This window comes from Notamacropus eugenii, chromosome 1 (genome assembly GCF_028372415.1).
Source record: "Notamacropus eugenii isolate mMacEug1 chromosome 1, mMacEug1.pri_v2, whole genome shotgun sequence".
In the NCBI taxonomy this organism is placed as follows: Eukaryota; Metazoa; Chordata; class Mammalia; order Diprotodontia; family Macropodidae; genus Notamacropus; species Notamacropus eugenii.
Genome location: NC_092872.1, coordinates 517,055,074 through 517,068,086, shown reverse-complemented (window position 1 = coordinate 517,068,086; position 13,013 = coordinate 517,055,074). Strand labels below are relative to the sequence as shown.

The 13,013-nt window shown below is 36.6% G+C and overlaps 1 protein-coding gene across 2 annotated transcripts in view; it reads left to right on the top strand.

Annotated features, from left to right (window-relative positions):
• Positions 1-13,013, top strand: part of RNF114 (ring finger protein 114) — a 37,394-nt gene that overhangs the window by 19,771 nt on the left and 4,610 nt on the right. The window lies entirely within an intron of this gene.

Here is a 13,013-nt window from a genome sequence, read left to right as displayed (position 1 = left end):
GAAGCATGGGAAGACTTGTATGAACTGATAGATAAAATAAGTAGAATCAGTAAAACAGTATGCACAATGGCTACAAAAATATAAATAGAACAAGAAACACAACTGAATGCTGTGTAATTATTTGACCAAGCTTGGCCTCAACCAAGGGTTGTATCATCCTTCTGTTATCTTTTCTTATATGCACACTATAGAGGACTGTGGTAGGGAACATGGTCTATACTGTCAGATTCAGTTGATATGCTAGTTAACTTTTCTTAACTGCCTTTTTTTTTTTCGCTTTGAAGATTGGCTCAATGGATAGAGTAGGACAAGGAATTTATTTTGGAAATAAAGGTGATATAAAACCAAGAGATATTATTAAAAGTTTAAATAAAAGTTAAAAGGCAAAGGAAAAATACAGTTAATAAAAATTAAAGTATAACAAAATTAAAAACTGAATTGGCTATTCAGTGTAGACATGGAAGAGTATGGGTACAGAATATTGCAAATGCTGTCAAATGTTACTGTATTTGTTGACAACTCTTGTTTTATCACAAGAGAGTATTCAGGGGGTGAGGGGATTCATCAGGAAATGATTGGTATCAAAATAAAAGGCTTCTGAAAGACTCCATAAAAATAATCAGTAAGAATAGAAAAGCCAAAATAAAATAATATAATCCAAGTTGCTGGATTTATTTTCTCCTTGTTCACAATTCTCTTTATAGACAAATCTCTCTTTTCTTCCTCACTGGATTTTACTTCATAATTTTAAGACAGAGATCTTTCCATTCAAGCTGGGCTACCTTCTCCTATGGGGAAGCTAGGTGGTTCAGTGGATAGAGCACCAGTGCAGGAGTCAGGATGACCTGAGTTCAAATCTCACCTCAGACACTTGACACTAGTTGTGTGACCTTGGGCAAGTCACTTAACCCCAACTGCCTCATCCTAGGTTATCTCCAGTCATCCTGATGAATATCTGGTCACTGGATTCAGATGGCTCTGGAGGAGAAGTGAGGCTGGTGACCTACACAGCCCTCCCTCACTCAAAACAAAGTCAAGTGCAAGTCATGTCATCATTTCTCTGATGGCATGGTCTTCTTTGGCAACGAAGGACAAACACACACACACCTCCTATAGGATTTCAATTCATGAGACCCTACCTATCCTTTTATTAAACTTTTAAAAATCTATTGTGCTGAAGTCTAATAGGGTGGATGTTATAGTATGCCAAGCTTACTTCTCCTGTCTCACAAGTTCTAAGATAAGGCAGTTACATTCTTTCCAAGGTCCCTATTATTTCTACCTGAGCAACCAGTTTCTCCTTAATGTGAATCATATCCAGATTAGCAGTTTCTCTCATTGCTTGAGGATAAAATTCATATTCTTAGCTGCTTTGAAAGAGCAGTATGGCAAAAACCTGGATAACTGAAACTCCACCTGACGTTATTTCGGGCCTCACTGCCAGGCTTGTTACCTGTTTCCGAAATTCCTTTATTCTTTCTTTAGATGAACTGTACTACATGCAGATAACAGTAATCTTCCTCCATTGATATCACATGAGTAGATGTCGTTCAGTTGTGCCCAACTCTTTGTGACTCCATTTGGTGTTTTCTTGGCATAGATACTGAAGTGATTTACCATTTCCCTTTCGAGCTCATTTTACAGATGAGAAAACTGAGGCAAAGTTAAGTGATTTGCCCAGGGTCACACTAAGTGTCTGAGACTGGATTGGAATTTGGGTCTTCCTGACTCCAGGCCTGATACTCTATCCACTGTGCCACCTAGTTGCTGTAAAGCGAAGAAGCAAATTTGACTTTATAGGTATCACTGAGGCTTGTTGGACTCTTGACTTCAGTATGGCTTTGGAAGGGTATGCCTTATTCAAATGGAACAGTGTATGGAAAGGGGGAGGAGGTAAAGATCTTATAATAATAGTATATATATTATATATAATATGATATAATAACATATCATATTATATATAATACGATATAATAAATGTTTTTTTGAATTGAGTTAGATTGAATCTCATAGAATGCTTATGCTATTACCACCGTATTAAAGTCAAGGTCCTGTTCCAACAAGCCTCAATGATACCTATGAAGTCAAATTTGCTTCTTTCCTTTGGGACCCTTATTTCACCTCCTTTTAGCCCATACTTGGTGCATTTGTTTATAAACATCTGAGGCCAGGAGTTTTTCTTGCTGACTCCTTTTTTGCATTTATCTCCTGTGCTAATCTGGACACCACTCGTGTCTTTCTATATTTTGGTACTCTGCTTTCTAGCTTGGAATGTAAATAGAGGCACTTTTCTCTTTGTTTTTCCCTCCTGTTTCTAACCACCAGAGGGACTGCATGAGTGAAGCCAGAAACCTTCAAGAAATGCCACTCTAGGCATTGACAGTCTCACTAAGGCTTGCTGGCACCTGGGTGGATCTCCAGCTCAGACCAAGGGATGTATGCAAAGTCATCATTTCCTCCCTTTATGGGCTACGTTAGTTTCCTAAGTAACCAGGAGCTAAGTTGTTCTCTTCTTATAACTTTTTGGTTTGTGGTTTTGCTTTTCGTTTCCCCCTGACTCAAGTATATACAAATGAAAAAGGAAATTGAGTCAAGGTGTTAGAATTTAGACCCAGGCAGTTTTTAGAGCTCTAAAAACAACAATACATTCTATCTTTAGCTCCACCCCCACTCTCCCCATCTGTGCCGAAGGGAACATTAGCCCTCCCCTTGGAAAAGAATGGAATCCTTTCGGTCTCCCTCTCTGCGAGTCAGCAACCAAAGCAAACAGCTTAGGTTTGATGACCATAGATGTTTAAAATATCAATCACTTTAATATCAGGAATGTAAAATTAAATAGGCAAACAAAAACTCCCAGTGCTGGCTGAAGTAGCCAGGGACACACAAGGGAAAAAAGAAAGTAAAGGTATTGACAGACAGAGAGGGAAAAAAAAATATTAGCTTATCCCTGGAGGGAGAAACAGAGGAGTAAAAGGGTGGTGACTATCTTGTCCTCCTGGTTCAAGCCTGCTCAGCCAGGAAGGTCTTCATTTGTCCTGGGCTCCTGGTCCAGCTGCCTACACCCTCTGCTCAGATGATCTTTTCTGATGCTGCATCTCCTCAAGGTGATCCCTCTACAATTGCCTGAAGTCCATTCAAGGTCAGGGCAGGGCCACAAGAACCTTTGGCATGTTGAGTAATCTCTCCTGCCATACACAGTTCCTGTGCTATTTTCCATAGCAATGTGATGGGCACAGCAAAGGCAGATTCCGTATGTTGGTTTAAAGTTTGTTAATTAGATTTGCAAGATTCAAGGCAAATATTGAGTATCCCAAAAGTCTTGGTGCAGTTTTAAGCTTTAATCTGTGAAAGACCTTGTACAATCTTCCTAGCCCTTGTTAGATAACGCTCCATCATGTTTACGAGTGCTTTGTTTGTATATTTTGAGCTATGGTCCAGAAATCTAAATTTGATTCTAAGACACTATTTTCTTTTTTTGATAGTATTTTATTTTTTCCAGTTACGTATAAAGACAATTTTTGACATCCATTTTTAATAAAATTTTGGGTTCCAAATTTTTTCCTCCCTCCCTTCCTTCCCACCATCTCTGAGACAGGAAGCAGTTTGATGTAGGTTATATGTGAAGACACTGTTTTGTTAACCAGCTGTCTGCTTCTCAAATCTGCTTTTGTCTTCTGGATTGGCAGCAGCAATGAAAACATCACCACTGCCACAAGGACCTTTAATTGTTCCATAAGATTTTGTACTTGTCCATGCTTTCTAAATTCCTTGTTGACAATATCATGTATTCCTACTGTTAATGACCAGATGTGTGTCCTTGGAAATTCTCTGTCCTGGATTCATGTATAGCCAACCTCTCTATTATTAATGTTCAAAGGACAAATCACTGCCTCACTATCCCTCACAGGAGTGGGAAACCTGTGGCCTCCAGGTCCTTATGTGAGGCCCTTTGACTGAATCCAAACTTCACAGAACAACTTCCTTCAATAAAAGGATTTGTTCTGTGAAGTTTGGATTCAGTCAAAGAGCTACACTTGAGGACCTAGAGGGTCACATGTGGCCTCAAGGCTGCAGGTTCCACACCCCTGCCTCAGGAGGAAATCACCAGTCATTACAGAATATGTTTTCTTTCTCTGACCCATGTTGTATAGTCTTCCTAATGTATTTGTGGATACAAATCTCCTGGCTTGGAGCACTAATAGCTCCTTATTCAGACGTTCTGATGACTTTGTACAGCCCTGCCTCAGTTAAATCCAATTCACTTGCAATTCCAGATATTACCTTCCAGATGTGGAGAACAAAGGATGAACTATGATAACAAACCCATTTGCTCCTCTTCCGGAAGAGCCTAGTGTCTGTTGCTTAGCTCTCAGTGTTCAGTGGGCTTCTTTGGCTCTTTCCTCATCTGTGCTTTGTTTTTTTCTGCTGTTCTGGCTCCTGCCTGACATAGGCTAGGTTTCCTCCTCTGCCTCTTTAGATTCCTCTTCTTTGTTTAAAATGCAAAACAAAACAAAAAACTCCCAACACTTCATTTCCTACTGAAGACCCCGAGAGTGAAGAGATGGATACTCCTGCAGCTCCTTTGCCTTTTCTTCACAGAACACCAACTTGTTCTTTGAGCATAGACATCAATCACTTGGCTGAGATAGAAATATAAATATTTTGCAGTAATTGCAAAAATTTTCCTTGCTCTTCACACTTGCTAAAGTCACTTCCTGTGTGGCCTTGGATAAATCACTTGTACTCTCTGGGTTTCAGTTTTCTCATTTGTAAAATAAGAGGGTTGGACTCCTTTCAACCCAAAACATAAGTTCCTATTATCCCAAGGGTCCTTGGAGAACTGCCATGTCAACCTGCTTCTCAAGGTTTTCAGCTATGGAGTTGTTACTGTCTAAATCTCATTAGCACCTTCTTACCTCATTAGTCCCTTGCTAGCCAAGCACATTTCCTCCCTTGTTTTGATAATTTCTTATCTTCTCTTTCCAGTGTGTTTCAGCTTCTCTACTTTGTCTTACCAACTTCCTCCTCTGTTTCCTTCTCCTTGGGTTCTTCTGCTAGTTGTACTTCACTAATCTCTTTCTTATTATTTGAGCCTTTTTTCTTCTTCTCCTTCAACTTCTACTGAAGTCTGTATTTCATCCCCTCCAGTCAATCTCTGCCCTTCTTCACAATTCCAAAACGCTTCACTTCTCCTCCTCCTTCTTCTTCTTCTCCTTCTTTAGCAAAAATTTCTCTTTCAACTCCAGTCCTTTTGCTTCTCCTTGCACCTAATATTATCCTATCAAAACCAAAAGTTATTCCCTCCATCGCTATTCAGAGTGCCTAGCCTGAGAGGTCTTGGACACGTTTGTTGTTGTATTATTTTTAACAGAGAACATCATGAAAATGTAGTTGAACATGGCAAGGAGATAGCTTTCCACTCTGTTCTGAATACTGCTCTAACATGGTCACTTTTCCCTAAAAGTAATGTAAATTATGTTTGTCTACCCAAAGGCAGATTGCCATTAGAAAATAAAAACAAGGAGTTATAAGGGAAATCAGAAGTCTGAAGGGAATAGTCAAAAGCAAGTATTTATCATCTTTTAAAGGTTGATAAAGAGGAAGAGGAGAATCATTTTTTAATGATGCTAACTAGATTTTGCAGTGGATAAAGTGCAAGGCCTGGAGTCAGGAAGACTCATCTTCCTGAGTTCAAATCTGGCCTCAGATACTTCCTAGCTATGTGACCCTGGGCAAGTCATTTAACCCTGTTTACTTCAGTTTTCTCAACTGTAAAATGAGCTGGAGAAGGAAATGGCAAACCACTCCAGTATCTTTGTCAAGGAAAACTCACATGGCCTTTCAAAGAGTTGGACACAACTGAAATGACAAAACAGCAACAACAGTTTTAAATAGATTAAATTCTCCAGGACAAGAATTACATTTCCACTTCTTCATTCTACTGATACAGTACAATGTTGTTGGCTTCTCTCCTTCTGCACATATTTAGGTGTCACTACCTTGGCTACAAATTTGAGCCCTTCAAGTGTTGAAAAACTGAGTAGAATGTTCTCTCTTCTGGTGTTTCTAGTTGACCTCTTCAATGGTAGGTCCAGAAGAAGTACCTCTGGATGGGGCTACTCCACCCCATCAGACATACTTCCTGGTATGCCCTCTACACTCTGGTACAGCTTAGTAATGATGAGTTGGCATACTTTCTCCAATTCTTTCTTGTCCAGATGTTTCAGTCACATCTGACTCTTCATGACCCCTTGTGGGGTTTTCTTGGCAAAGATACTGGTGTGATTTGCCATTTTCTTCTCCAGTTCATTTACAGATGAGGAAACTGAGGCAAAAAGGGTTGAGGGACTTGCCCAGGGTCACAAAACTGGCAAGTAGCTGAGGTCACATTTGAACTCAGGAAGATGACCTTCCTGACTCTAGGCCTAGCACTCTATTCACTGCACCACCTAGCTGCCCCCGAGTTCTTTCTGCCATTGTTCAGATTCTATATTCTCAGAAGTCTGGTTTTTATCCAGTCAGTTGATTATTTTGTTAAATTTGTTAAGAGTCTTCTATTTGTCTTCATCACCAATTTTTCCTTGGAGTTTTGCCTCCTCTACTGTAGCTTGGAAGGCATCTTGTCTCTTACTTCTCATCTTGAATTCTGTATTTCTCACCTTCCTGGACCATACGCTCAATGTCTTCTTTGCTCAGATGCTCTTTGTCATCAGTTATGGTGATCTTATTCTTCTTCACATCAGAAATATTGAAGATGTCATTTGAAGCAATCTCAGGAACATCTCTGGGGTAGGGGGGATTCCTGGGAGATCAAACTTGCCTTTGCCATTACTCTCTTACTTTCATAAACTGGAATAAGTTCATCAGACTAGTTATCTGGGTAGGTGGTAAAGGTCTGTGTCTGCTTGGTAGGGATGGTAGGTATTGCATTTGATCAAAACTATCATAACTCTACCAACGGTTTCAATATCAAGGGAAACAGGACTGACCTCTAACAACATCAAGTCCTAACATTTTCAGATTTGTCTGCAGATAAGATGGCAGCCTGGGATGCCGAACTATAGAGAACAGGCATATCAGGATTGATACTCTTGTTGAGTTCCTTGCCCCTGAAAAAGTCTTGCAGAAGGTTCTTAATTTGGAGGATTTGGGTGGAACCACCCACCAAGGCCATGTCATGAATCTATGATTTATCTAGTTTGACATCTCTTAGAACCTTTTCCACAGGATCCAATGTGCCATGGAAGAGGTCAGTATTCAGCTCCTCAAAGTGCAAGGGTGATAGAGGTGTAGAAGCCAATACCTTCATAGAGGGAATCAATCTCAGTACTGGTCTGGGTACTGAAAGAGAAGGTACTTGGCACATTCATAAGTGGTGCATGGAGGGCGACAGCCCCCTTGTTCTCATTCATGTCCTTCTTATGTTTTCTCTGGAGCTCAGCAATAAAATGGTTGACCATGAGGTTGTCCAAGTCCTCAGCGGGCAGCGGAGGGGAAGAAAGAGGGGAGAGGTTTTTTTTAAAGAAAGAAATTTTAAGTCTGAGATTGGCCAAAAAAGAAAAGAAAAGAAAAGAAAAGGACAGGCAGGAGTAGATTAATGAACTAGATATGTATTTTTGAAAATTAGAAAGTCAATAAACAAATCTAAAATAAAAACAAAATAGAAGATATAAAAAAATTAGAGAAAAGACAAACTAGAAACTAAAAAAAAACTATTAAAATGATCAAACTAAAAGCTTTTTTGAAAACACTAAAAAAATTGATGAATTTTTAGCCAATGTAATTTTTAAAAAGAAGAGGGCAGAAAATAAAATTAAAATATCAGACAAGGTAAAATTACAGCAAAACCAGAAGGAATGAAAAGAATGTTCAGAACCTACCATGCACAGGTATAATCAACAAAAACTGAGAACTCAAAAGAAATAGAGGAATACTTTCAAAAATATAAAATATCAAAACTAATAGAAGACTAAATGTAGATCTTAAATAATTCAATCTAAAAAAAAAAAGAAAGAAAGAAATGAGACCAGCTGCAAAGGAAATGCCCAAGAAAAGAAATTTCTGCATCTGATGGATGTACAAGAGAATTCTAACAAATTTTTAAAGAACAGTTAGCACCAATATTATGCATATTTTTCAGAAATTGAGAAAGAAAGCCAGATTCCTTTTATGAGATATAATCCTAATACCTAAACAAAGAAGAAGAAAGCACCAGAAAATTTTGGAGTGACGTTATCCATGAATATAGATCTTAAAATTCTAATAAAATCCCAACAGACTACAGTAATTGAAAATAACAATAATAAAAGTCCACTTTGGATTTAAACCATAGATACAAAGGTGGTTCAGCGTTAGGAAAACAATCAACATAATATATCATGAAAAAACAGAACTATCCCAAACCACATGATTATCTTAATAGATGCAGAAAAAGTCTGACACCAATTTCTGCTAAAATAATAACAAAAACCCCCTGCAAAGATATAAAAGAAGCTTTTTTTTCAATATAAAAATATCTAAAATCAAAAGCAAGCATCATATGCCGTGGAGATATACTAAAAACTTTCTTGGTATATGTAGGAGTAAAGCAAGGATGCCCACTCTCCCCAATATTATTTGATATAGTTCTCGAAATCAAACAAAAGCAGTAAGACAAGAGAAAGAAATTAAAGGAGTATAAATAGGTAAGGAGGAGACAAAACTATTCCTATTTACTAATGATATGATGGTTTAGAGAGAAAATTCTAGGGATCTAGCAAAGATACCAATTGAAACAATAGTGTTAGAAAAGTCTCAGGCTAAAAATAAATCCTCAAAAATCCATAGCATTTTTATATAATAACAGAACCAAAGAGGCAATAATAGAAAGGGATATCTTATTCCAAATAAATATAAAATATGTAAAATATCTGGGGATAAATCTACCATACCGTATAGAATACTTCTCTAGGTTCAGTTACAGAGTGCTCCTTAAAGACATAAAGAACAACTTAAATAGCCAGAGTATCAGGCTGCACCAGACCAATATAATAAAAATAACAATATTACCAAAATTAATGTACAGTGTTGATGTTAAATCAATCAAATTATCAAGGAAATGCCTTACAGAACTTGTAAAATAATAATAAAATTCATGCAAAAAAATGAAAGATCTATAATATTGAGGGAAATGATGAAAAGAGGTAGGGACAGAGAATGAGTAGCACTTCTGGACCTCATATTATAATATAAAGCAGCAGTGATCAAAAGACTTTGATGGTTAAAAAAAACAGAGAGATACATCCATGGAAAATGGACTAAAAAAGAGAAAGTCAGAAACAATGGAGTTCAGCAACCCAGTTTTTAACATATATGACTTAGGAAAGGGTTTCGTATTTAATAAAAACTGCTTGTAAAACTAGGAAGCAGTTTGACAAAACTTAGCCTCAAATCAACACCTTATACCATATTCCATAATCCATTCTAAAGGGATACATGAACTTAATATTCGTAGTAGAAAATAATCACAAGAGAAACAGATCATATACCTTTGATGGCTATCAGTAGATATATTCTTAACCAAATGGGGTAGAATCAGTTACAAAATATAAAATAAGAACTTTGATTACTTGAAGCTAAAAACTTCAAAATTAATGCACTTAGGATAAGAAAGAAAGTTGTTGGGTCAAATGGGAAAAAAATCTTTATATCAATAATTTCTGACAAAAGCTTGGTGTTATATATATGTACATATATGCACACATACATACAATTAACATATATGTATGTATATATACACACATAATCTAACCAATAGACAAAGTGATCCATAAACAAACTATTCTTAAAAAAAGAATTATAAACTATTAAGATCCATAAACATTCCAATGGCCAAGTTCTACCACTTTTCACAGATTGGAGTAGTGGTTCACAAATGTTACTTGTTGTGGAGTTAGACTTGAAAAGAAAATGCTAGCACAGTTTGTGTTGTGGATGTGCTACTTCCACAGTTTATTTGACATGGTTCAGACTGACCAATGCATTTTTCAGTGTCTGTAGCAGCTGAAGCTGTGAAATGTGCTAGGGGCAGACATTCCGTGTTGTATGTGGTGAATTCTCTCGATGTAACATTATCTGACCAATAGTATGCAAAATCCTTTAACTGGTACTTGAAACATACAGTATATGTTAACCACAAAACCCAACAAAATAATCAAGATTCAGATTGAGATTATTTTGGTATATATTTCTTTTTAGTCTTTTCAATGGGTTGATTCATTTTCTACATAATCAGTGTTTTTGACCAATAAAATTAGTACATTTTTTCCCCAAAGTACATAAAGCCACGTAATTTTTCCAGCAGATTTCAGAACTCCCAAAGATTAATTTCCAACCTATGAATTTGTTTTTTGAATAGATGATTTCACTGGTATTAAAGCTGCTATTCGATAGTAAATAAGTATGTTGTCATTGATATAAACCTGTTTGGTTTAGCAAACAAACTAAAAAAGATTGTCATAGACAAACAGTGTTTTTTTCTGTTAGTGTTGCTGATTGTGAGCATGCTTTGAGATGAAAAAACATGAAGTGATAACTTCCTTTAAAAAGGTGCAGCATCCATTCAGATATTTTGTCCTGATTTTCAGAGCTGACTTGGTGTAGTGGAAATAAAATTTTGTTCATTTAATTTTCTTTCTTAAAACTCGTTCACATGTTACTTAGGGTACCCTTACTTCAACAAAGGAGAAAGGAGTAGGAGAGTCTTAGAATTTATGAGGAAAAAAAACCCCTATAACATACAGTGTCCTGTATCACATCATTTTACATGAATGACGCAAGTATTCTGAGGAAAAAGTTTAACATTGTTAAAAACAAGATGTTACGTAATAAATTTATTTTCCATAAATCTGAAAAAAGATCCATAAACATGTGTCAAATTTCTCTGATAGGCACTTGGTATCCAAGATAAATAAACAAATAATAAATATATATGAGATTAATAACCATTCCCCAATAAATGGTCAAAAGATATGAACAGTTCTCAAAAGAACTGCAAAATATTCACAACCATTTGAAAAATGCTCCAGATCGCTAATAATAAGAGAAATGTATATTAAATAAGGCCTGAGGTTTTGTTCATGCCCTTCAAGTTGACAAAAAAGACAATAATCAATGTTGGAGGGATTGTGGTGCATTAATAGGTACGTTGTTGGTGTAGCTTTGAAATGGTACAACCGTTTTGGAAAGCAATTAAAAATTGTGTAAATAAAGTGTTTATATTATCCATATGCTTTGAACCAGAGATTCTATTAGTGGGCTTATACTCAAGGAAGGTATCAACAAGAAAAAAGTCCCCATTATTGCCAAAATATTTATAACAGCACTTTTTATGATAGCTAAGAGTTGGAAACAAAGTAGATGCCCATCAACTGGGGAATGACTAAACAAATTGTATTAAACGAATGTAGTGGAATACTACTGGGCTGTTAGAAATGATGTATGTGATAAATTATAGAGAAGCATGGAAAGATCCATATGAACTGATGCAAAGTGAAGTAATCAGGGTCAAGAAAACAATATTTACTACAAGAATGTAAATGGGATGAACAGTGACACACCAAAAAACCCCCAAAATAAATGTAACAAAATTATAAAGATCAAGTGGTACCATATGAAGAGATATGAAAAGACATCTCCAACCTACTCCTTCATGGAGGTGGGGAGTCCGCAGGTGTTACACACTGCATGTATTTTCAGGCTTTTTTTCAATATATTGATTAGTTGTGATGAGTTTTGTTTTTCTCTCTGAAAATTACTATTTATCATATGAGATAGCTCCCTGGGAATGAGAGGAGGAGGAATACATGGAATACTATAATGATATAAGAAACAATAAATATCAATTAAAACAACAAAATAATTGAAAATCAAAACAATCTCAAGACTTTACCTCACACCCAGCAAATTGGCAAAAATGACAAAAAGTAGAATGGTCAATTTTGGAGGGGTTATGGGGAGAAAGACACACTAAGGCATTGTTGGTGGATCTGTCAATCAGTACAACTATTTCAAAAATCAATTTTGAATTATGCAAATAAGGTGACTAAAATATCCATACCCTTTGATCCAGAGATTCCACAACTAGGCTAATACCTCAAGGGTGTCACTGATAAGATGAAAATATCATAGACACCAAAAATATTTGTAGCAGAATTCTTTTCTGATAACAAAGGCTTGTAAACAAAGTTGATGCCCATTGATTGGAGAGTGATTAAATCAACTGTGGTACATGAATATAACGGAATATTACTGTGTTGGGAGAAATGATGACTGAGATGAATGGGGGAAGCATGGAGAGATCTACATGACCTGATGCAGAATGGAGAGTGGCTCTGTAACAGAGTCAGGAAAACAACATAAATATGCCATGACTACAACAATGTAAATGGAAAGGTCAACCATGAAAAAAATCAATAGTAAATGCTGCAAAATTACAAAGAATAAGCATGTCTTGAAAGAAGAGATAAGACAGAAGTCCACAATTGTAATACACTGTATACATTTTCAGACTTTTTCAATGTATTGGTCCATTATTTTGATTTTTAAATGCTTTTTTTCTTTAAAAATATTATTTTTTTATATGAGATGACTTATTGGAAGGGAGAGAAGATGGAGACTGGGGAAATTATGATGATTTTTTAAAAAATGACATCAATAAAAACATTTCTAAAAAATAAAGGAAGGGCAAAGGAATAGGAACAGACTCCTTCTATTATATATTACTGGTGTTGATCCAATTTCTTCTCTTTTTCCACCCCTGTGATAGGACCTATGCTTGTTTTATATGGATATCAGGTTTTTCACTGGAGGTGGTTGCTGAGGAGGAGTCCCTCTGGCCTTTCCTATTACCCCCCCACTGCAATATCACCATCACCTTTTTCTTGGGCAGTCTACTCAGCACTCTTGTATAGTGGGTGCGGTACTTCCAGAAGCAGGTAAACCACTTGATGGACCTTTAAGGTTGAGGGGATTGT